The sequence below is a fragment of the Rousettus aegyptiacus genome, unplaced genomic scaffold (genome assembly GCF_014176215.1).
Source record: "Rousettus aegyptiacus isolate mRouAeg1 unplaced genomic scaffold, mRouAeg1.p scaffold_m13_p_14, whole genome shotgun sequence".
Lineage (NCBI taxonomy): Eukaryota > Metazoa > Chordata > Mammalia > Chiroptera > Pteropodidae > Rousettus > Rousettus aegyptiacus.
In genome coordinates, this window is record NW_023416289.1 from 24563584 (window position 1) to 24588741 (window position 25158).

At 48.0% G+C, this 25158-nt stretch overlaps 1 protein-coding gene across 1 annotated transcript in view; it reads left to right on the forward strand.

Annotated features, from left to right (window-relative positions):
- Positions 1-25158, forward strand: part of LOC107521320 (c-Maf inducing protein) — a 230503-nt gene that overhangs the window by 116239 nt on the left and 89106 nt on the right. The gene's annotated exons all lie outside the window — the stretch shown is intronic.

Sequence of the window (25158 nt, forward strand, 5' to 3'; positions counted from 1 at the left end):
AAAAGCAATTCTACCCCTTAATGAAAATGATTCACCTTGAGCTTCCTTGAACGAACCAGTAGAAACCTTGCCAGGTCAGTTCTTGGGTGTCTCACTAGGAAGATGGAAGGAAATTGTTCCTGAACCAGAGCAAGATGAGGAGGAGTCGAGGGGGCCCAGGCCCTCCCCAGGTGCCACGTCCCCGAGCGGCACCTGCCTTATGTTTTACCTGTTGGGACGCTGGGCAAAGATTTCATGAGTTTGTCACTTAAGAAAAATAAAATTATATGACAGGTTTGCAAAACACTAAGGTAGGATAGCTACGGCCCAGGTCGTCCTGCTGAGGAACATGCTTTCAGCAGAACCGAACGAGCGTCTGGGCTCCAAAGAGTTCCTTCTCTTGGGATCCTTGTAAACAAGCAAGGGTGGGAACTGGGGAGGGGCCTCCTCACCTGCCTCTGAACACACCTGCTTTATCGGTTCCCACACCCTGTCTTTGCAGCTGCCACACTGCTCCCCACCCCGTCCCGCCTCTCCAGACCCACTAGCAGTGGGGACCCCCATTTCTGTCCTCACCACCACACACTGAGCATTTTTACTCTTGTCCCAGGCACCATGTCAAGCACTTGTTCCCATTGTCTTATTTCATCACCCTCAACAACCCCATTGGCATGGTCGTGACCAGACCCATTTCATGGACAGGGGAGGAACCTGAGACTCAGTGAAGGGAAGTGGCCAGGGCCTTTGACATGGTAAACCGTGTGCTGGACACTGAACTAAGTGAGACTTTTTTAAAAATGCCTTTTTAAAGTGAAGAATTCACCGGCAGTTAATATATTCACAATGTCAGGCAACGACCAGCTCTGTCTAGTTCCAGACATTTTCAGCACCCCAAAAAGAAACTCATTCATTAGCAGTCGCTCTTCATTTCCCCTGCTCTCCACCCCCAGGCCCTGGCGGCCGGGGCCACCAGTCTGTGCTGTCCCAATGGCGCTCTCTACCTGTCCTGGGCACTTCATGTAAATGCAGTCACACGCAGCGTAGCCTTTGGTGACTGGCCCCTTGCACTCAGCATGGTGCTTTCAGGGTTCATCCGTGTTGCAGCTCGTGTCACTACTTCATTTCTTGTTATGGCTGAATAACATGCCACCGCATGGCTAGGCCACATTTGGTGTATCCGTCCATCCCTCGGTGGACATTCGGGTCGTTTCTACCTTTCGGCCACTGTGAGTTAGCTGCTGGAAATGTTTGTGTATAAGTACTTGTTTGGTCCCTGTTTTCGAATTTTTTTGGCTATCTACCTTGTAGGAGAATTGCTGAGCTCGGCGTCTTTATGAGCAGTGTCTTTTTTAATCCTCACACTAACACCCTGAAGTAGATACAGATGGGAAAACTGAGGCACAGAGCGATTGGACTACTTGCCTCACATCAAACAGCTCCCACGTGGCAGAGCTGGGATTTGAACCCAGGGAATCTGGTCCCCAGGGCCAGGGCCTTCAGCTCCTGTTCTCTGCTTCCTCCCTGGAGGGACCAAGGGGTTGTCCCCCACGTGTAAGAACGCCGAGTGCTCAGTGCGGTGCCCTCAGAATTCCTCCCTGGAACATTGGTTTGCCAGCTCGCCAGGTCAGCCCCCATTTCTCTGAGCCTGACAGGGCCAAGGCAGTTCTTTAAAAAGTCACTTATCAGACTTGGCTTGAGAAGGGCAGGCTGGGGCAGAGGGGAGGGGGCCGGGTAAGGTTCCTTTTGGAATGAAAGGCCTGCCCTAAAAGGCAGTGAGTGGCCTTTAATTACTCCCTGGTGTTCAGGGGCAGTGCTTTTCAGTCGCAAGGACCTCTGATCCTGGAGTCAGGGGGGGACCTTTTTGCTGATAAACAGAGGATACCCCACTTACTCTGAGGCCACTTTCCAACAGGCGCACCAACCCCAAATGGCCCAGAAGCCCAGGAGGAAACATCCTGAGAGGTGGCAGCCGCTGCACACTGAGCCCCCCAGGTCTCATCCATTGACACGCCAGGTCCGGCCCTGACAAGCATGTTCTCGGGTCTCCAGGACCATGGAATTAGAAGCAGGGCATTAGCGGGAGGGAGGGAGGCTCTCATGGAATGACACGCTGTCCTCAGAGAGCAGGAACTTCTGGCAGCTTGAAGTCTGGAAGGAAAGAGAGTTAAATGGTAGAAAGTAAAGCTACAAGATGCACAGCGGTTGGGACGATGTGTGCAGGGGCCAGCGGCTTGCCACTGCTGCAGGAGCTCCTGATGGTGGCACTGTGCAATAAGGGATGCTCCGAATGACGATTATGTCATCAAGAAAAGGGCGAAGAATATTCCAAATGGTCTGTTTAAAGCAAGGAAGAAGGAAGACATTTCTATCTAAAATTATTAAAATTTTTTCTGAAGGGCCTTGGCACTCGGAGGGTAAGCTCTGGCTGGTGTTGCTTCTGACCTTGGCTGCCTGACCGAGCAGTGAAAGAGGGAATTGTTCCTGGGGCAGCAAATGGGACCCTGCCAACATCTGGGCTGCCTGGCCCCTTTGTCTCCCCAGTGATGGCGGGCAGCGTTGAGAATGTCCTGGGTCTCATGTCTGTGTGAATGTCCCACCGTGTCACGAGTACAGCCCCCCAAGGTCGGGCAGTGGGCCTCTCATACAGCTGTAGTCCCAGACAGCAGCAAAGGAGGCTCTGTTCTTTGACCCTGACTGCGATCGGCCACCAGTCTATTCTTGCTGTTGAGCAACTGTCCTGGGCTAAATCTGAATTCTTTCTCAATCAGTGCCCGATTTTGCTTTTTTAAAAATAAATCATTGGGCATACTTGTCTCTAGGCAGAGATTGGGACCAGCATTCAATGAAAGTTGTCAATAGAGCTTTCCACAGTTGAATCAAAGATATGGAGGGCAGCAATCGAGTCCCCAAAGAAAGCCCATTGTCTCAACATCCCTTCTTTTCACTGTTATTCACAATTGGGGCTTACTGGGGATTCGTTTTTTTTTTTTTTTTTTTTTTTTGGACCCAAGTTCTTCTCTCTTCTCTGTCTGCACAGGTAGTTCAGGGTACACCCTTCCCACATGGGCTGCCAGAAAGACCAAAGCATCCGAAGCCTCATGGAAGCCCTGAATACAGGGCCAGAGGATCTGGCTTTTCCTCTAAAAGCAAAGCAAGGCTATTCAGAGTCTTTGGGCAAGGAACTAGACAAGTGAGTTGTGTTTCAGAAGGAAAACTCTGGTGGCAGTGTTCTGATTAGAGAGAGGTGAAGAGAGACTGGAAGCAGGAAGTCTAGACAGGAAGCCTCTGCAATATTCTAGAAGAAAAATGAGAGAAGAAGGAACTAGAACACGGGGCATAGTAAAGCATGAATAAATTAAGGAGCAAGTAGCAGCTGAATCTGATGCTGGTGACTGACTAAATTCAGGGGCCGAGGCTGTTGAATATGGCTGAACAGTTAGATTTTGCATGTGGCCAACTAAAAGATGCGGTCGCCACCAACCAGGCTTGGGAAGACGGCAGGGCAAGCCCACTGGGTGGGTTCAGCTTGGGTGGTGATCTGGAGAAACCTGGCAGGCATCAAGATGGTGGTTCCCAGCAGGCAGTCACTAGAGTGCAAGCCCTCCACGAAGGCAAGGAGTTTGTTTTGTTTAATGACGTGTCCCCAACACCCAGAACACGCTGGAAGCACTTTTGTGGCGTACAGGAAGCGCTCAATAAATATTTGATGAATGAATAAACTGTGAGTTTGAAGCTCAGGAAACAAACTCTTAATCCAAGTTTTAGATTATTTATTTCAAGCTGAGTACAAGGCTGTGTGTGTGTGTGTGTGTGTGTGTGTGTGTGTGTGCGTGCATGCATGCGTGCATGTAAAATCATCTTTCTCTCTGCCAGAAGAATGACCCTGTTTTTACCTAAAGTGGTCATAGAGTTTTCCTTGGAAATTGATGAGGCCATTGATCTGACGCTAAGAGTGTGTTAACATCGATTGATCACAGCACCACACAATGGCTTGGTTCATCCTACACGGGAGGCCAGTTCTGGAAATAAACTGTTTTATCCCACCGGACTAGCCTGATGTCATCCGTCATCTGAATTATCAACACATGATTAGATGCCAGGAGATGATTTTCTGCTCTTAAATGGCCTCCAAAGGAATCCCCCTGAGACACTAGTTCCCCTCTCTCCCTGTCCAGGGCAGGGATGCTGCTGTCTGCTGGCTGTGGTGGAGTCTGCTGGACATGGACATCTGTATAGCACAGTGTTCTTGGATAGCCCAGGCCCCTGGTCAGGGAAAAACAGAGGCTTCAGACAGCCATTCAATCCACTGTCATCCTTGAGTCTGTAAAATTCTCAGAATTTATTACATTTATTTTGAACTTTTTCTTTATTGAGATGAAATTCATGTAATGTAAAATTAGGCATTTAAAAGTATAACCTTCACAAGGTTATACCCTTATTCCCTCTATCTGGTTCCAAAATACTCTCGTCACCTCGAGAGGCCACCCCGTGCCCATTAGCAGTCACTGCCCATCCCTGTCCCCCAGCCGTTCACAACCACTGATCTGCTATCCGTCTCTCTGGAGTTATCTCTTCTGGATGATTAATGTAAATGGAATCATACACTATGAGTATGAGGCCCTTTGTGTCTGGCATGACGTTTTCGAGGTTAATCCACGCTGTTGCATGTTCAGTATGAATTCATCCCATTTTGCAGAGAAGTTCATGTCAAATCACAGAATTTGCAGAGGCCCCATGACACCTCTCAGTCCTCTTACCTGGACCTTGGCAGTTTCTTTGCAAGACCCTGGCTGGAGGAGCACCCCACCCATCTCTTTCTTGTGCCCAGATCTCCAGCCTGCCCCTCGGCCTGGCCAAAGCCACGGGACAAAACCCACACCTGCAGCTTGGCCTTCCCTACTCTTCCTAAGCCAGTCTAGCCCTCTGATCTCGCTAACCCTCTCCTCCATGCACACCCACTTTCCACCATCCCCCAGACTTGTTTCTCCTCTTGCCCTGGAGGCTTTTCCATCTCCTTGGCCCAGCAAACTCCTCCCCATTTTCTGGGGTCCACTTTGAGCAGAATCAGTGTTTCCTTTCTTCATCATCCCCATGGGAGAGTCCGTACCCCTCTTGTAGCACTTCGTCTTGCCCCGTGCTGGCCATGTGCCTCATCCTCCCTGAGCTCCTGGAGGACAGTACAGGGTGCCGCTGCCAGTGAACGTCGAGTGAATAAACGAATGGCACTCTCGCATTCAGACTTCATTGCTTCCTCCTGCTGGCCTCTGTGCTTTGTCACGTTGTCAGTTTATGTGTGCTCCTGTCTTTTTCCAGAAGGGATTTGGGTGTGTTTAGGTCTGAATAGCTACTTGTAGAGAATGGTATCACCCCACACCCAGCTTTCCATCTTCAGGGTCTAACTCAGCCAGGCTTGTTCAGAAATGGGATTTTGGAGCCCATTGGGTAAATGGGCACGGAAGTGAAAAGGACAGCTATACCACTATTTTGATAACACAAGGTTTAGAAATGCTTTTTATAGACATGGCAAAAATCACACATGGTCTGTGTCCCGGAGAGGAAAGACCCAGTGGAACCTCAGTGTGGCTCTTCCTTCGTTGAGGCGATGGCTTATTGTGACTGTGATGATAGCAACATTGGCAATGGAAAGGGGGGATGCTTGCTCACGGCTCACCTGGTTGGAGAGACACATACCACCAGTGATCCTTGGGGGCAGTCCCTGAGTCACTCTTGCAAGGTTGCTCACACGTTAGCTTATTTGATGTCTTGTGCACTGGGGGAACCCCCATATTCCTCACTGATACAGTGGAAATCTAAGATTACAGTCTCAAGTTCAAGGCTCTCCATAATCTGGATCTAACCAGCTTTTATGATTCATCTCCCACAACCTCTGTCTCTCAGCTTAATGAACTCCTATTTACGCTTCAAAACCCAACTCAAACATCACATACTCTCTGAAGGCTTCTTGAATGACCCAATAGCAGAGTGAGTTAATCTACCTTCCCCAGGGCTTCCTTGCTTCTATTTCAACAGATATCATGTGCCTGGAATTCTAATAATCTATAGACATCTCTGACTCCCCCACCCAACTGTGAGGTCTTTAAGGGAAGGAATTCTGGACTTTTTTTTTTGGAGCAAATGTTTCCTGAGTGAGGGGGTGTCTGTGTAGGTATGTGAAGCTGGGTAAAGAAGGCAGAGAACTCAAAGAGGAGAGATCTCTAGATTCAAATCTGGGGGTTCCAGAATTCTTGGTGTCCATATAAATCTGTTGCGACCCATGAGCTATTTCCTAAAAGTGTAAAGAACGGGCTGCATGAAATAAAATCTGTGGGGTTGGGTCATTTGTTTTTGTTTTTCAATACAACGTATTCTGTTTGATTTGGCAATACCGGTTACATGCATTGACCCAGAATGCTGGTGGACAGGGACAAAGGGTCTTTTGTTCATGAAACAGGGCACACGTGTGACTCATTACCATGAGCAAGGGTCTTGTGGGATGCACCTGGATGCTAGACTAGCTCTTTGCAACTGGCATTCATTCTGACCTGTTCATAGTCTGTATCAGATATTAAATATTTTTACTGTCACTTCTTATTATGTCACAAGCAGATTTTGTTTGGCAGGCAGAATTTCAAAAGGTGGCATGCCTGCGGGTAGGATCAATGAGGCGGTTAATCTGTGTCACGGACGGGCACATGGGGACTTGGACTTGGAGGCTCACTTCATCTCTGTGCGCCCAAAGCCACCACTTAGCAAGTCTGGGGCTTCCCAAGCTTTTACACAGACCACCACAGCCATCACAGTTATCGTCTCGTTTTACCAGTGACAAAACCGAGGCACCCAGAGGTGAGGTGGCTGCCTCAGGCAACCTGATGAATGAGGTACAGAGCTGAGAAGGGGATGCATGCAGTCTGAGTCCACATTCTAGAACTTTCCTCTACCCTGCTCGACTTTCTGAAGGGACTGAGCCTGTGTTTCTCCTCTCCTGTCTTGGAGGAGCAAATTTTTTTTTAAGACTTCACTTTTTTTTTTTAAGAGCAGTTTTAGGTTCACATCAAAATTGAGGGGCAGGCACAGAGATTCTCATCTCTCTCTCATCCCCACACATGCGCAGTCTCCCCCAAATCAATATCCTTATCAGAGTGGTACATCCGTTACAGTTGGTGAACCTACAATGACACATCATTATGTCCCAACGCCCACAGTTTGTTTGGGGGTTCACTCTTGGTGTTGTGGGCTTAGACAAATAGATGATGACATGTATCCACCACTATCGTATCATACAGAATAGTTTTACTGCCCTAAAATTTTTCTGTGCTCTGCCTATTCATCCCTCTTACCACCTTAACCCCTGGCAACCAATGTCTCCATAGTTTTACCTTTTCCAGAATGTCATGATTTATATCACACAGTATGTAGTCTTGGCTTCTTTTGCTTACTAATATGCATTTAAGTTTCCTCCAGTCTTTTTATGGCTTTATAGCTCATTGTTTTTTAGCACTGAATAGTATTCCATTTCTGGCAATACCCCAGTTATCTGTCCATTTACCTGTCGAAGGACATCTTAGTTGCTCCCAGGTTTGGCAGTTATGTGCTATAAACATCCACCCTGTGCAGGTTTTTGTATGGACATTAGTTTTCAGGAGCAGAGTTTTAATGATGATTCTAGAGATTCCACCTCTGGGTGATGACTGAGAGTTTGCATGGGCCTTAAAGATGGCTCTGGCCCTGCAGCTCAGCTTCCTGGAGGAAGATCACCAGGTCTGTGGTCTGTGCATAAGCCGCCAGCATATCAGAATTCCCTTGTCTGGAACCCTCAGTGGACTCCTGCAGCCCCCTAGGCGAGATCTGAGCCAAGAACAATCAGGGATTTCCCACTTCTAACTTGAAAGGCAACGGCGTTAGCTGCCAGCACTTGCTTCCCGGAGAACTATTGTGTTTATTTGTCTAAGATTATACCCTGCCTGCCTTCCAAGAGGACTGGGGCTTAGAGCTAAGATGCCATGTGAAATGAAGCCATTAGGATCTCACAAAACAGCCCTTCTGAATCCCCAGGGATGGGTGAGCACCCTAGGCCTTTGGCTGCTTTTCTGTGGAGGCAGCAAAAGGGAGGCAGGTTTATGTGATTTTTGTTTTCTGACCAGGAAAAGCACACAGATTTATCTTGTGGATAGATCCCTTCCTGTTCCTGCCTTTTTTCTTTCTTCTTTCCCTGTATGGGTTAAACCTCCTTAGGGATTTTAGGTAGACTCGTCAACCACATCTGCCTCTATAAATTCTGATCCTTTGCTGTGAGGGGCTTATTAGTTTGGTCCCGTTATGCCACCATTGTTGGTGTCATTTCAGGCCAGGGTAATTAACCTTGGGAAATATTGAGTAATGGTTCCCCATACTTCTCCAGTATTAGCTCTGCATGATGGTTAAATTACACTCTACTTTCCTATGGAATTGTAGGGCCATGCCAAAAATCAACTTTCCCGTCTGCTTTATCTGCTTTATTTATTTTACTTGAACTTATCATTTCACTTCCTGTGTATTTTGCTTATTTATCTTGTTTTCTATCTGTCTACTCCGCTATAAAGGGAAATTCCGTGAGAGCAGGGATATTGTTTGTTCACAGCACACAGTAGGTCCTCTGTGCTGCACACACTGATATTAGTTACTGTGTGCTAGATATAGATACTGTGCTAAGTGAATTACATGCATCCTCTCATTCCATCCTCATAAAGACCCAATCATCTGGGCCCTGTTAGTCCCATTTCACAGATGAGGAAACTGAGGTTCCAGAAGACTAACCTGTTGTCTAGTCTGGGGTGCATAGCCTGTCATAGGCAGAGCTGGGGTGCGAAGTCAGGATTTCTGACTCTCAAGCCTAGGTTCTTTGCCATTACAATTTGAGAAATGAATAAAATGCCATAAAGATATTCTGAACTCAGTCTTGCTTTTCAGCAAATTATATTCATAACAACAGCCTGTATGTACATTTGAGGTGCAGTATACAGGCATGTGCAGACATACCGTCTACTGGCTATGCTTGTGGGCAGGGACGGGTTTTGCATCCCCTGGCATCCTCACAGTCTGTGGGCTGTCTCCATTGAATGATGCCGGCGTTCATCAAAAAAATCATAGTGATTCTGCAAGCCCCCCACCCCACACCATGGTCTGTGTTTGTAGATTGGCAACCACTGACCAGAAAAACACACATATCCTAAGTGTATGCTTTGGTGAATTTGCACAGATTGAACATGTCTTTATAACCTGTACCCAGATTCAGACACAAAGTACGACCTGTCCTTGGGACCCCTTTGGCCTCCTTCCAGCCACCACTCCCCCAAAGGCTACCACTCCCCTAACTTTTGCCAGTGTCTGTACCTTACATAAACGGACTCACACTGTATGTAGTCTTTTGTCAGTGAAACTCATCGTATTGCTGTGTAGACTCGTGGTCTGTTCACTCTCACTGCTGTGTAGTTTTCCACTGGGTTAATGTGTTTTACTGTCCGTGGGCACTTGCGAAGTGCTGCTGTGAATCTTGGGGCACGATGGCCACGTGAGCACATCCCTGTTGGGGACTTCTAGTAGTGGAGATCCACATGCTCTGCCAGCTCACGTCCCCTGGCGGCGCAGCAGCATTCTGCTTTCTCCGCATCCTGGCCGTCCTTGGATACAATCATTTTTTCCCCTAATTTTTTTATTGTGGTAAAGTACACACATAACATAAAATTTACCATTTCGATAATTTTTAAGTGTATAGTTCATAGCATTAAGTACATTCTCATTTTTGCGCAGCCATCACCACCGTCCATCTCCAGAACCTTCCATCTTCCCAAACGGAAACACCATACTCATTAAACACCAACTCCCCGTTCCCCCTCCCTGCAGCCCCTGGCACCCACCATCCTGCTTTCTGTTTCTCTGACTACCCTAGGTCCCTCATGTAAGTGGAATCATATAGTATTTTCTTTTCTTGTGACTGGCTTATTTCACTGAGCATAATGTTCTCAGAGTTCATCCATGTTGTAACTCGTGTTAGAATTTCCTTCCTTTTTAAGGCTGAATAATACTCCACTGTTTATGTATGCCACATACTGTTTATCCATTTGTCTGTCGGTGGCCACTTCGGTTGCTTCCACCTCTTGGTTGTTGTAAATAATCCTGCAGTGAACACAGATGTACAGATACCTGTATGAGTCGCTACTTCCAATTCTTTGTGATAAATACCCAGAAGTGGAATTGCTGGATGATATGATAATTCCGTGTTTGATTTTTTGAGGAACTTCTTGTTTTCTATAGCAGCTGCATTATTTTATATTCCCACCAACAGTGCACAAGGATTCCAATTTCTTCACATCCTTACCGACACTAAGTTTGTGGGTTTTGTTTTCATTTCGATAGTGGCCATCCCATGTGTATAAGGTGTTGAATAAATATGTGCTTGCTTATATATATATATATATATATATATATATGTATGTATGTATTTATAAACATACATTTATATAAACATACATGCATACATATACAATGCGTGTATATACACATGCGCATATATGTATGTATATATGTTTATACACACATATATGTATACTTGTGTATATGTTTATACACACATATACATACATGTATGTATATGTATATGTTTAAATGTATGTTTATATAAAATATACATATATACTTTTTAAGCCATTCTGGATTCTTGTAGGTGTGATGATTACATAGTGGTATTTGATTGTAGAAGAATGGAGTTTTAATGAATTCATCTGGATATCTGTCTCGAATATTGATTATTTTATTTAGCTTGTTGTAAGTGACTCTGTTTCCCCAGCAGTGTGTCTTCTAATCATTGTGATGCTTCTAGTGCACAGTAGGTGCGCAGTGCATTCTTATTGAGTTGAATTAAGTTACTAGTGGGATTGACAGCTGTGTATTGCAATTCTAGAGGCGAGAGAATGGACCTCCTTCAGTTGTAGAAACTTAAAAGAGCTACACTAGCCTTGACAGAGTCTGATGCTGACTGCAGCTCCACGCCGTTGTCCTTTTTCGGCAAGAAAAGACCTGTTTACCTTCCCAAGTTTTTGCCTCAGTATCAGGTCACAACCTCAAATTCTGTGTCTCATGGAGTATGAGAGATAGCAGTAGTTGAAAAAATGTTCAGGGCAAAAACAGCTGCCATCTGTGACCTCCATGTGGCCCCCAGGAGCCTTGAAACGACAATACTCTCTCCTAAGTGGCATATGAAAGGCCAGCCTTGAGGCTCTGACCAAATATGGCCATCTGTCCATTTGGTGTAATTAGTGTAGGGCGGCACCTTCTGGAAATAATGAATCAACAGAGACAAGGACTCAACATTGTGGAAACTGCGTCTGGTCTCGGCCCGGCCTGTACCCGGATGGTTCCTGCTCCCCGGACACAGCGTTGTCTGTAACCATTTTGGTCTTGCAACATGTTCAGGCCCACAGGCAGCCAGTCATTTTTACTGTGTATTGTTTTTGTTTTTAATTAGGTTTTTTCCTCCTTCGTTCACTTGTTCATTGTCGTAACAGACACAGACTCTGGACGGTTTGGGCTCTGGACTGGCCTGTCCTGTGCCAGAGACTGGTTTTCAGAACGGGAAAACCTAGTGACGCCTCATACTTTCCATCACCAAGGGCCTCTTCCTTCCCCATTCTCCTTTCTTCCCGTTTTCCTCCCTTTCCTGCAGCCAAGAAGCTGCTCAGTGGTATTCGCTGCTGCCGGCATTGTTGTTCCCACCGTTGCAGGGCTTAGCAGTAGGCGTGAGAGTCGGGATTCTAGGAGTCCAGTCTGGGCTCCGCGGCTTCTTTGTTAAGTGACTTTTCCTCTCAGTGCCTTGTGGACTTATCTGTAAAGGGAGAACAACAGTGCTGCAGACTTCAGCATGTTCTCATAAAGATGAGATGATGCTTGGAAAATCGCATATTCAGTCTTCGTGGTTAGCCCTGCTCCCACTGTCCCTTCCTCCCTCAGCTTATCGTGGCCACTGAGTTAACCTGTCAAATGAAAAATACAAATATAAAGACAATTTCCACATGTAACGGCATGTGTGATGATAGGTTGGCATCTGCCTGGGTCTTTGATTTCATAGAAGAGGTGCTGATTCCTACTTGGGTCGAGGTGGGGGAACGCGCGTTGATGAAGGCTGGTTGGGTGCCGAGCGGCCCATTTCAGGGAGCATCCTTGGAGCATAGGACAAGGTGAACGATTATTCTCAAAAATCATTCGCCCACTGCCAGTGATATTCGGCCACCCCAAAGTCTAGTTTCTGGCTTTAGGAAGGACTACAATGGGGCTCCCAACTGGAGAGTTCTGGGGTCCCATCTCGGGTCTGCCTCTCCCAGTTGGGTGACCTTGGGGAGTTAACACACCTTTCTGAGCCTGTTCATTTATGCATGTTGGACCAAAACATCATTTTTGTTCTTTTCCTCCCTCCCTCTCTTCTGGTATTTTCTAGAAGGCTGTGTGGATGGAGGCACTGTCCCCAGCTTTCTTTATACTTTCAGAGATTCTCTGAATGAGACTTCAGTCATGCTGGCTTGTTCTCATGTCTCCCATAGTTTTGGGAGCAAGAGCGAGATCTTGGGAACCCTGCCTGCGTTACCCTGGGTCATCGAGGTAACTTCCGGGTCATCTCCAGCAGCCTGTGTCTCCAGTGAACATGGGTACCTCTGGGAGAGATAACTGTGTCTCCTGGCTTCTGGGTCATTTTTTTTTTCCATTTAGGGATGGGTCCAGGGGGTTTTCCCCCCAAATTTGCCCTCTGGAAAATTTCTGCAGAACTTGTCTGATATGTCCACAGAATTTAGAGTTAGGGCTAAGGCCAGTCTCTAGGGGAGACATGGCTGGAGGCAATCTCAGGACGTCTCAGTAGGACCCATCCCTGGTGGACAAAATAAATAGCAAATTCATCCACACACCTAAGCACCCAAAATTTCTTTTGATCCTCTGTGCTAAAGTTACCTTACAAAGAAAATAAGGAGAGGAAGCATCCTAACTCATTTGTTCCTATCCATCTGTCCATTCGTCCATCCATCCATCTTATATTTATACTCCTTTTGAATGGTTTAAGCCAACTATTGACAAGCTATGGCCCCCAGGCCAGACCTGGCCCATTGCCTGTATTTGAAAATAAAGTTTTATTGGAACATAGCCATGGTCCTTTGTGTATCATCTGTGGCTGCTCATGACTGCATTGTTGAATTGTTATGACAGAGGCCATGTGACTCACAAAGCCTAAAAAATTTACTATCTGGCCCTTTACAGAAAATGTTTGCCAACCTCTGGTTTAGATCAAAGGGCTAGAGTTCCAACCCTGGCTTCATTAATAATGGGGAGCATAGCTTAGGGCAAGTTATCTCTCTTCTCTGGGCCCTGGTTTCCACAGCTATAAAACGAGATCGTACTGGCACCCATCTCATAGGTCATTCTGAGGAGTCAGTGGAAAGATGTCTGCAAGGAAGCACAAAGATGGTCCTTGATCAAGATGGTTACTCTGTTCACTGACTAAGGTGGCAAGACCAAAATGCACGGTGCTTGTTCTCAGGAGCTCATGGCACACAAACAGCTGACATCAGTGCACAGGAAGCCACCAGAGTTGAGGCATGTCCTGGCCTATGAGAACCCAGAGGCAGGTGCCCCTATTTCTAGGCAGTCTTAGGCCACAGTGTTTCTCCAGCTAAATTATACCACCAATTAGTGTATGTTTTTGAAGACCTGAAAATTCACTGTCGGATTGCTTTTGATATTCTTACATCCGGAATGCCAAATGGATACAGACCTGCATGACATTGGCACGTGGTTTTGGAGTTAAATTAATACTAATAATAACAAAAATAGATAGTTGCTGTTCCCAGCCTTTGCCACCACCTCCTCTGTGGCTCAGAGTCCAACTTTGAGAAAGGCACCGCCTCTCCTGCAAGTGTCAGGATTCCCCTCTGTGAAAGATGCACTCCACCTTGAGAGAAAATCGAGTCCCATTGCTAGCCTGATTCCATCCCCCAGACTTAGGAATCCTTATTCTCCCAAAGGCGTAGGTACCTGAGAAAGAGCGGGCCCTACAAAGGAGCTCATTTTTATATAAAACTTGCCTGGAATTCCCTGCAAACGTGTTTCTTGGCCCTAAATGTAAACGTTTTATCCTGTGGCCCAGGAATCCCACTCCTGGATATTTACCCCAAAGAGTACTTTATTCCCTCCAACCCCCAAATAAGTACAAAAATGTTCACAGCAGCTCTCTACACAATAGCCCCAAACTGGAAACAACCAAAGATCCATAACTGACAGTGATCGATAGGAAGGAGCACTGCACTGCAGTTACAAGAATGAGCTACCGACGTAGCATCTCGCAGATAGGCCACATGAAAGAAGCCAGACACTAAAGCGAATCTCCTGAGCGCTTCCTTCACTTGTAAGACGTTCAAGGACAGATCTGTAGTGATGGATGCCAGGACCGCGGACACACGTGGGCAGGATGTACTGGGAAGGGGCACAAGGGAGCCTTATGTGGTGCTGGAGACGGTTCATTCTTGACCCGTGTGGCGGTTACACAGGGCTGTGCATATGCAGAAAAACATCCAGCTGAACACTTAAGTCTTGTGCACTTAACACTTTACACACCATACTGTTTATATGGTATACCTTAATTTTTAAAAAAAAGTTGGGAGAGGAGAGAGAGAATCCAAGAATTTGAGAAGAATGGGCAGTTGAAGGCTGTGCCCTGGTCTGGGTCCTGTCCCAGGTCTTCCTAGGGAGTCCCTGCACCCCCGCCTCATCTAACAGCTTCCTGTTTCCTGCCAGGGTCCTGCCCATTGTGGGCCCCCTGTGCTTTCACTTTCCTCCACTGGCAGTGCCAGGCACTCCACTACCCACCCGAAGACTCAGCTCAAAGGTCATTTCCGGAAAGCCATCCCCAAGGTCTCAGGGTGTCCCGCCTCCCCTCTTTGCCCTTTGTTCCTACACCCATCAATTATGGCGCTATCACATCGTGTTGTTGTAACCTTTGCACATCTCTATGGATGTGGTCCTGGCCTCTAGGTCAGTGATATGGTCTTTCTGCCAACCCATCGTGACCAGTTTAACTGCCCCGAGCCTCCCTTCCTCCCTCTACTACATGGGGGTCCTGCAAGATCCTTGCGAAGAAGCAGTGAGATGGGGGCCTGTGGACTGCTCACCTGAGGGCCTGGTGTGTGGCATATGCTTTGGATCCATGTGGGCTGTACAGTCCTTAAAAATATTTGCCAACTCAAGTGGTTGGAAGTGTGCTGACTTTGTGTCAAGGTCCTCGAGAGCCTTGATCAGCTGCTCCGATGGTCAAGGTGCCAAACACCACGCCCCGGGAACCCAGATTTTCATCCGCTTTCCCGTGCCTGCAATGGTGACTGGGGTTGGAAGGGTCTGAATATGGAACTATCAGCCCTTAGCTCTATTATTAAACCTCTTGAGCCATTTGGTCATAGAAGAGGGCAACTGCCATGGCCAGACTCATGATTAATGATCCAGAATGTGCCTCTTGCCCATCTCCATGGAGCGTGGTCCATAGAGAATGGCCTAATAGCATGGCCCAGCCTCTGGGCACTGCTGTGCCAAGGTCTGGGCAGCAGGGAAGCGGGTCCAGTGGCTCTTCCTGGAGTGGCTCCTCCCACGGCCTCCCAGGCAGCCCCGCCTAGGCCCCCAAGGAAGGCTGGGCTGTGACAGGGCTTGGTTGAGATGCGGCAAGAGGTGATAAGGCAAGTCTGAGGCGGGCAGTACTGCACGGCCCAGAGCTCTTCGGATGCCTTCTGGGGGGCCTGGCCCCCCACCGTCCATAACAGATGGGGTCCTGTGTCCATCAGTCATCCAGAGCTGGTTGATCACCTCCTGTGCTCCGAGCCGGAACAGTCAACTCTGTGCCAACATTTTGGAGTAATCCGTGGGTGATGGAGGAGCTTGGGAAGCATTTGTGCAAAGCCCCTTTTTCCTTCTTGCTGAGGCTTTTTGAAAATAATCGCGTGTGTATAATGAGTTCCTGCTTAGCACCTGGCACTGTACTGGGAGTTAAATTCTTTCATCCCATCCCTACCGGCAGCCCACTCCTGGCCTTCTTTCTCAGGCCACCCTGGGTAACACTCTCTTGGGGTGACAGAATGAGAGTAGTTGCTTATTATCAAGTTCCTACATGCTGAGCTATACACACCTAATTGCTCTCCACAAACACCATTAACATAGGTATACTGTTACCTTTTTTTATTGCAATATAATTCACATACCATAAAATTACCCATATGGGTCATATGGAAACTGTTTAACTTTTTGAAGATTTGCCAGACTTTTTTCCCAAGGCTGCACCAATTCACATTCCTACCAGTAGGGTATGAGGATTCCATTTTCTTCACATCTTCTCCACCACTTGGTATTGTCTTTTAAAAACAATAGCCATTTTAGTGGGTGTGAATACTAGCTCACTTTTACAAGGGAGAAAATGGGCTCAGAGAGGCCAAGGGGCTTGCCTGAGGCCACACAGCCAGCAAGTGGTGGAGCCTGGATTTGATTCTGGAACTTCTGGTTTTTTAAACATCTTTTAATTGAAGCGTAACGTACACACAGGAAAGTACCTACGCTGCGTCCTGCTTGATGCGTTTGAACAAAGTGAAACACACTCTGTCACTACCAACCAGAATCAAGACCTAGAATGGTACAGACTCCCAGAGGTTCCCTCTCGCCCCTTTCCCATACCATTCCCAACCAGGGGTAACCACCAGCGTCACCAGCTTTGCTGAAGGATGGTATGCTGATGTCACACCAGGGAAGACCCCCTTGACTTTCACCTCACTAGCCTGTTACAGACAAAGGCCAGGACAGGAAGTCTGAAGGGCTTGGGTCTCTTCCCAGTCTGTCCCGAGTAGCTGTGCGCAGTTGGTCAAGGCACGTACCTGCTCAGAGCCTCTATTTCTGGTCTGTCAAGGGTTGATGGTAATACCTGCCTCTGGGTGGGCTGTGGGTTTCCTGGGAGCTGGTGGAAGTGGGAAAGGCCATGCAGAGGTGGGAGGTGGGCGAGGGTAGCCAGCAGCTCTCAACCTGGGAGGTCCTAACACTAGGACAGTGGGGGTGTTCTGTTGGGCCTCAGAGAAGGCTGGGGTCAGTCTCTCCGTCCAGACCCCCTTCCAGGCCTCCTTCCAGATTCTGTCTAAACCTTGATCACTTGCCCAGCTGTCAGAGGTACCCAGTGGCCTAGATGAAAGTGCCATGCCCTGAGGACACAGATTTCTGTCCTCTGACTCTGTTTTCTTGGGTCATCCATCTCCTCCCCCACTTGTCAGCTCCATAATTGTAGGACCACATCCCTCCCTTTCACTGCCATGTCCCCAGGCCCTGGCACTGGGGTACATGGGAGGGGTTCCACTTGTTGAATGACTAGATGAATTAAATCCCAAGGGAACATTGCACTGGTCACATTTCAAGTGCCCAGAAGCCCACAGGTGGCTACGGCATTGGACAGTGGAGCTACGGTTCATTTCTATCATCATAGAAAGTTCTGTCGGACAGTGCTGACCGAGTGTTGTTTATGCTGTGAAGAACTTAAATCACCTCCACCGCCAAGATAAGATCAAAACACCATAAAACATAAGAAGGATGTATTTTTATTTCAAGAGGCTTTCTTGCTCAAAACCCAGTTACTTTACACTACTTCTAACATGCTTGACACTGCTTTCACAGGCTACAGTAACCTCGTGAGGTAGAGTGTGGCAGAAGGTACACTGGCAGCAATAGGAAGTAGCCATTTGGCAGCGAGAGAATCATTGGAGACACTATACAAAACAGACACAGTCTCCCCGAGGCCACGAAGTATAGCAGCAAGCAGCTTTCTGTCCCCTGGTGTCACCAAGAGCATTGCTGGGCTGCATTGCCCACCAGCAGAGGGTAGAAATAACAACCGTGGCCCTGGGCCAACCAGAAAGGTTCAGTTATGCTCAGTTTCTTTGGTTTGTGGGAACAGGGGAGGGGGAAGTGTGAAAGGCGTTTGAGGAGATTTGCTTTGGGACTGAGGCCCACTGGCCCGACTAGCAACAGATCATTACCTGCCGCTTTGCTTTTGCTGTATGACTTTCCCTGTGTGGGATTAAAGAGAACATCAAAATATTTTGATAGGCCTTTCCCAAATGAGCATGTGTGGATTTCTGCCCCCAAGGCCGAGTGGAGCCATAGGTGGCCTCAGGTCCTGCAGCGCTGGGTGGCAGCGGGCAGGAAGATTCTCAGAGCCCTGCTGTGCCAGCTCTGGCTCTGTTCCCTTTCTGGTCCCAGCTTCTTTGTTGCTTAGCACGCGCTTGTGTTGTGTGTGCACACAGATATGCACGTCGGAGTTTGGATCTGGGCAGAGGAGTTTGGCAGAGCACGGGGATGGATGGAGGTCATAGTCTCGGGCATTGTGAGATTGAATCTCAGGCTTATCTCTTAAAAGCAGGGGCCAGCGACATGTCATCACCTCTCTGTGCCAGTTTCGTCTACTGTAGCGTGTAGATAAATAGGGGTAAACACAGTGCCCCCAGCGTTGTCGTACCATTATATGAGATAATGCATATACAGCGCTCAGCATGGTGATGGCCACATGGTAACTGCTCGATAAACGTTGACCAGGGGCACCTATGCCGTTCTGGGTGGAAGGGGCTTCACGAGCATGTTGTTGCCAGAGCATGTGTCCTTCTTGCCACTGAAAAAAATATACAGCAGGCTCTTCATAGTCACCAAAAGGTAGAAACAGCCTAAATGTCCATCCACTGATGGATGCGTAAACAAAACATGGTGTTAATTAGTGTTTATTCAATGGAACATCATTCAGCCACGAAAAGGAATGAAACACTACTACGCGCTACAACGTGGATGAACATCAACCAGTAAACGAAAGGAGCGAGACAGAAAGGACCGCATGTCGTGTGATTCTGTTGCGAGGAAAGGTCCAGAACAGGCAAACCCAGAGACGGAGAGCAGGCTAGTGGCCACCAGAGACTGGTGGTGGGGGTTATGGGGAGTCACCCTAGAGCCAGGCTGTGCAGTGCGGGTCCCCTGCACAACAACTCAGGCGACTTCCACTCGTGGAGAAGAATGGAGACGTATCCACAGCGTGGCATGCCCGGCAGGCTGCTGGCGCGGCGACCCCCTCCGTGACACACAGCCTGCTGGTCTCAGCCCCGGTCCCCAGCTGGCCGAGGTTTCCCAGCCTTCCACATTCTCCCCCCACCAGAACAAGCTCCTTGAGGGTGTTTCCAGTCCAGCTCTTCCTTCTGGAGTCCACAGCCTCTTCCCTCGAGATGGTGCTGTTGCCTTGTTGACATGTGCCTTGAGTCAGCCTGAAGCCTTGTCTTGGGGGCCTCTGACGTCATGATTCATATTCACTTTTACAGGAATCGCCATGGAAACCAGCAGGAAGGTTTGGGCAGAAGGGAGCTGGCTCCTCAGAAAGGCAGGGGGATGTGAAGATGGGATAGGGAGGAAGAATGGGTTTCAGTGGAGCCTGTTTCGGAGGTCTTTGGTCATGCCCCTCCTTGCCCATCTGGGAAGTCTAAGAAAGTCCCCGGCTCTGAAGGCTTAGGGTGGGGAAGTCATTGCAGGCCCCCCAATGAAGCCCTTCTTAGTCCTGCTTTCCGTAGCCCAGATCCAGGCGCTGAGGGGACACCGTGAAGAAGCTTGGCTCGAACAAACACAGAGGAAGAGCATTCTTCTCCTGGTCTTACAAATATTAAGACTTCAACCTAGTCTCTTATCAGTCCCTGAGAATAAAAGGACAAAAGCACTCCCGACCTGTGGCCTAACTCCTATAGGAAAGCAATGTCCCTAGGAGCCAGGACCCTGGCTTTGTCAGACACCTGCCACTCTGACACCCCTGTGGTGTGGTCACATTGCAGGCACTCAGCTACCAGGTGCTCACACTGAGCTCACCCAGTCAGAGCGTGGCTTCTGGCAGAACCCAGTCAAGCTGGGGGCCCAGGACGAAGTCCCCCCAGTCTTAGCCAGGGCTCCCCAATTCTCGTTAATACTTCTTTAATGAGAGCAATTTGGCAATGATGTAAAATTGGTTCTTACCCTTTGTCCCAGTAATTCCATTTCTGGGAATCCGGCCTAAAAAAGTAATCCTAAATATAGGGTAGAAAAACATGTTTAATAAGGATGTTCATTGTGGAGTTGTTTAGAGCAGCAGAAAATGAAACTATTGCACTGACCGTGGGGAGGGGGTAAGAGTGGTGATAAATAAATAAATGGTGGCCTACTATTTTATAGCCACTAAAATGATGGTTCTGGGGATTATTGTTCAGAATATGGGATGTGCACATGATGTAACATTGTGTGAAAAAAGGCGAGTTACAAAATTATATGTGCTGCATGATTTGGGCTCTGTAAAAAATAAAAAAAAAATAAAAACAATCAGGAAGGTAATATACCAAAGTGTTGATGAGTGATCTCGATATGATTTTTACCTGAAGGATTTCATTAAATTATCTTGAATATTCATGCATCGTCCTTCTTAGTCCAGATTGAGTCATAATTTACATTGAGTGAAATTCACTCTTTTCATGGGCAGATCTTGAGTTTTAATAAACATATACAGTCCAGTAGCCATCACTACAATTGAGATATAGAATATTGCCATCACCCAGAACATTCTCACGTGCCCTGGGTAACCCATCTCCTCTCCTCCTGTCTCAGCTGCTGGCTACTGCTGGTCTCATTCCTATCCCTAGAGTTTTGCTAATTCTGGGATGTCACATAAACGGAATCACAATAAGTCTTGTATTGCTTTTACATGTAGAAATAACTTTTAATCTGCTTATTGTTCTCTTAAATGTACCCCTTGGAGCTGAATTTTCTAGCTTTCCTCAAGTGGAGGTGAATTTAATTTTTTTTTTTTAATCTACCTCAGCCTTTACCCCATGCAGGAATCTCCTCTACCTTGGTTCTGATCATCATGTTCAGATGACCAAGGAATTATCAGTTATCTGTAAAATCCTCCCAAGAGTGTGAAAGTACCTCGGATGAAGAGGGGGAGGTCCTTGGTCAGCAGTAGTTTATGCCTCCATCCAAAGAGCAGCGTTCTGGGGCGTCTGATCCTGATCTGTCCCGTTTCCCTGGCAAGCCTCATGGACCGTCTTGGCTTTGTCGATGAAGATGATGACGATGATAATAGTAACAACAATAGTGGGAGTGGCAGCAGTTAATTTTTCTTAATAAACATTCTATTTTAGAACAGTTTGAGGTGTACAGAAAAGTTACAAAGGTGGTACAGAGAGTTCCCTTACACCCCTCACCCCATTTCCCCCATGAACACTTTACAATATAATGATACGTTTTTTCACGGCTAATGAACCAATGTTGTTATTATAAATGTTTGTACTTTATTCGGTTTCTTTATTTTTTACCTAATATCCTTTTTCTGTCTCAAGATCCCATCTAGGATCGCACAGTACATTCAGTCATAGTGTCTCTGTAGACTTCCCTTGGCTGGGATAGTTGCTCAGACTTTCCTTGTTTTTGATGAGCACTGGTCACGTATTTTGAGGAACGTCCCTCAGTTGGGGTTTGGCTGGTGTTTTTCTCAGGATTAGACCAGAATTATGAGTTTAAGGGAGGAAGACCCCAGAGATAAAGTTCAGTCTTTCTCACAATATTTCATTTTATTGAGCTTTTCAGCATGTTCCAGATGCTCTGCTAAACCCTTAACAAATTGGATTCCCGTTAAGGCTCCTGATAATTCTATCTATTAAATTCTTATTTTACCATAAGAAGGGTGTGGTAACTTGCCTAAAGACACACAGTAAGTGGATCAAACACAGGTCTGGCTGATTCTACAAGTTTTGCTTTTAGCCAGCCAGTACAGCTTCAAACAGTGGGTAAGCAGTATATCTGCTATTAAAAAACAGTATGTATTTATTTATATCAACCTTTCCCCCCAGAGCCTGTGTTGCAACTTCTAATCAAGGCCACATTGAGACAGCTAACGCAGGGTCGTGAGAAAGGCAGCCCAGGCAGTTAGTGAGCCCTCCCTCATGCCAAGTCACACGTGTCACTGGTGGTTGTCTGGTGCATTGCCGTGGGCTTGGTGCAGCCCCTGTCTTACTGTCTCACCCTGTCTTAGTGTCTCTGAGGAGGCTGTGGTGGGAAGCAGAAGTCCCGAGGCCTTTTGCTTGTGTGTCCAAGGTGTGATTCTGAAGAAATGAGTCTGGCCATTTGCTTGGTTTGGATAATCAAGCCCAGCCTGGTGTGGTCACGCTATACCCTTATTGGGATTTTCAGAATAGATTTTCATATTTCTGTGTCATTTGGTCGGGTTCAACTATTTTCCAGATGAACTGGCAGTCGCGTCATAGCCCATGTCCTCTGGCCTCTGTGCCTCTCTAGGGGTCAGTAGGCTGGAGTTTGGGGGCCAACAGGACCTGGACAAGGGGAGAGAGCTGGATGTGGGCCATGAAGGAAAGGCCTTCAGTGTTTCTGGGCACCCAGCTGCCATTGCCTCCTAAAGGAGATTTTTTAAAAATGTATTTTTTGTTTTTAAGTTTAATTTTAAAAATAATGACCAAAAAAGCATCTTTCCAAAAGTGAGTTATACATAGCGATTATAAGTAATATGCAGATGAACACTTTTTAATTTAGGAAAATGTTCCTTCATTTATTAAGAATATAATCACCTCCTCAGTGTCAGGCATTGTTTAGACACTTGGAACAGAACAGGTGAAAATTCCTGCTCTCCTGGTGCTGAAACACTGGCTGGAGACAGACAGCCCCAAACACAATAAATATTTGAATGTGGGTTTGGAAAATGAACATGTAACAAACCCCCCAAACCCCCGGTTTCATTGGTACTCTCAGGACAAGATGTGCCGTTGGTGCTGAGTCATTTGTTGCAGAGCATTGAGAACATAATGGTGCAGGGGATGCTGGAACAGGGCAGAGGGTGAAGGAGAGCCCCACGTTTGCCTTTGTGGGACGCCAATATAACCGTCTTGATCATCAGGCGGCCTCTGGGTTGTTACCCCAGGGTGGGCCACGTGCTGGTGAGAAGGGCCGGGTGAGCTTGGCCGCCGCCCCACCCAGCCGGGTCCGAGCTGCCTGGCGGTGCCTCTGGACCTTGCTGCGGCCTCCAGGCTGTTCCCTCCCTGCTTCCGCCCACTCTTCCTGAGTCTGCTCTTCCTGCAGCAGTCCCAGCGGCTATGAAAATTGCCTAAAGTCTCTGCACACTCCACCCCAGGGGGTAATTCTCAGACCCCCAGCTGTGCGTCCAAGTCCCTCCTGGCGTGGCCTAATCATCTCTCCTGGGTATTCCTTACCCCAGCCCTCCCTCCCTTTGGCCTGTGAGTCCTCCTTGTACACTCCCAGCTTGTGCCTGCCCCTGGTCCTTTGCACTGGCCATGAGCTCTGGGATGCACATTGCCTCCATTTTTCCACAGCACTTTAGCTCCCAGCCACCTGTCACCACACCGTTTTGAATCTTGGTGCAGCACTGTTGCTCTCCAATAGTTTATTGGGTATTTTGTTGGTCTCTGCTATGCCAAGCTCCTGTCTCATTTATTGCTATATCCCCAGCACCCAGCATGGATCCTGGAACCTAGTAGGTACTCAATAAATATCTGTCAGATGAATGAACGAATGAATGAATGAGTGAACAAATGAATAAACAGCTCAGTTGATGAATCATTCTTATGTCCAGAGTCTGGTGACTGACCGTATCAGAGAGATTTGAGGCAGCTTAATAAGCCCTCGACCTTTTCCTCTTCTCCCACCACCATATCTCAACTTTGGCAGGCAAATTGAAATTTATAAACCTTATGGAGGTCCTGAATCCTTCTGGTAAACTTAACTTGTTGGACCATGGATTTTAAATTGCAGAGTATTGAGAGCAGCTGCCTCCTGGTTGCAGCACAGCGTGTTGGTGAGGTTGCTGATTCCCCAGGCAGCAGCTGAGTTCAACGCCAGCCACACCCCTTCGCAGCTGGGTGGCTTTGGCCAAGTCAAGCGACCTCCTGAGCCTCAGCTTCCTCATCTGTGCGATGGGAATGGCCCAGCACCTGCCCCATGGGCCGGTTGTGAGGATTAAAGGAAATGGCACTTGCCACGTGCCTGGGGAGTGCTTGGCGCCTCTCAAGGATTGGGAAATGTTAGCCGTTTTTCTTAGCTGTGCTGTTCTTGCCCCTGATCCTGCCGAAGTCTGGCTCCTGGGCCAGGGCGACATGGGCACTGCCGATACCTGATGGTCAGTGCATCCCCTGGTCCCTGGAGTCTCTTGTGACAGCAGAACTCACTCAGAGGGCAGTGAGCGGCTATGAATTTCTCTTGCCCCACTCTCAGCCCCGCACTGACCGATGATGATGGCCTTTGTCATTCTTTCTTTTAGCACAAATTGTTGAGCCCTTGCCACGTGCCAGGTGCCGGGGAAAGAGAGCAGGGACCAAGACAGACGTGGGCCTGACCTCGTGGAGGTGCAGCCTGGCCAGGAGGCAGACATTAAATAGATAATAGATGATATAAGTTCACAGTAATTAACCCGGGTGTGTTGAGCATGGAGGGCTCAAGCGGCAATGCAGCTGAGGGGGTTATGGGATCCGTAGGGTCACAGGCTACCCCTAGAAGTCCTGTTGAGCTGAAACCTGGGGAGTGGAAGAGGAGATGTCTAGGGTGGGGCTACGGCCTTTCCGCGACCAGGAGCAGGGTGAGAGTGGTGCTGTCAGCAGGCCTGTGCGTGGGAGCTGGGAACAGGGAGGAGGCTCGGGGCGGGGCCTGCGCATGGTGGATGGAAACATCGAGTTTGCGGTCAGGCCTCTCAGAGCTGTTGAAGGATGCAGAGCAGGGCAGTAGGGGCATCGAATGTGCCAACCTGTAACATAGCCCAGGGTGTTGAGTTGAGAACGGGTATCCTGGGGAGGCTAACGAGGCAGGGAGATGGCACTGGGGGAGGGGACGTGGCTGCTTTCTGGGCGGGAGAGGATGGCGGCCTGGACACAGTGAGGGGTGGAGGGATCCAGGCTCTGCTTGCACCGGGCCCTGCTGATGCCTAGAGGGACAGTACACAGGCCTTACCCTCAAGGTGCCCCAGCCTCATCCCAGCTGTACGACTAAATACGCGGGTGCGTTTCCACCACAGCTCCCCCCCTGCAGCTGGGCGCTGCCACCTTGGAAAGATGGAGTTCTTTCAGTCCCTAGGGTTGCCAG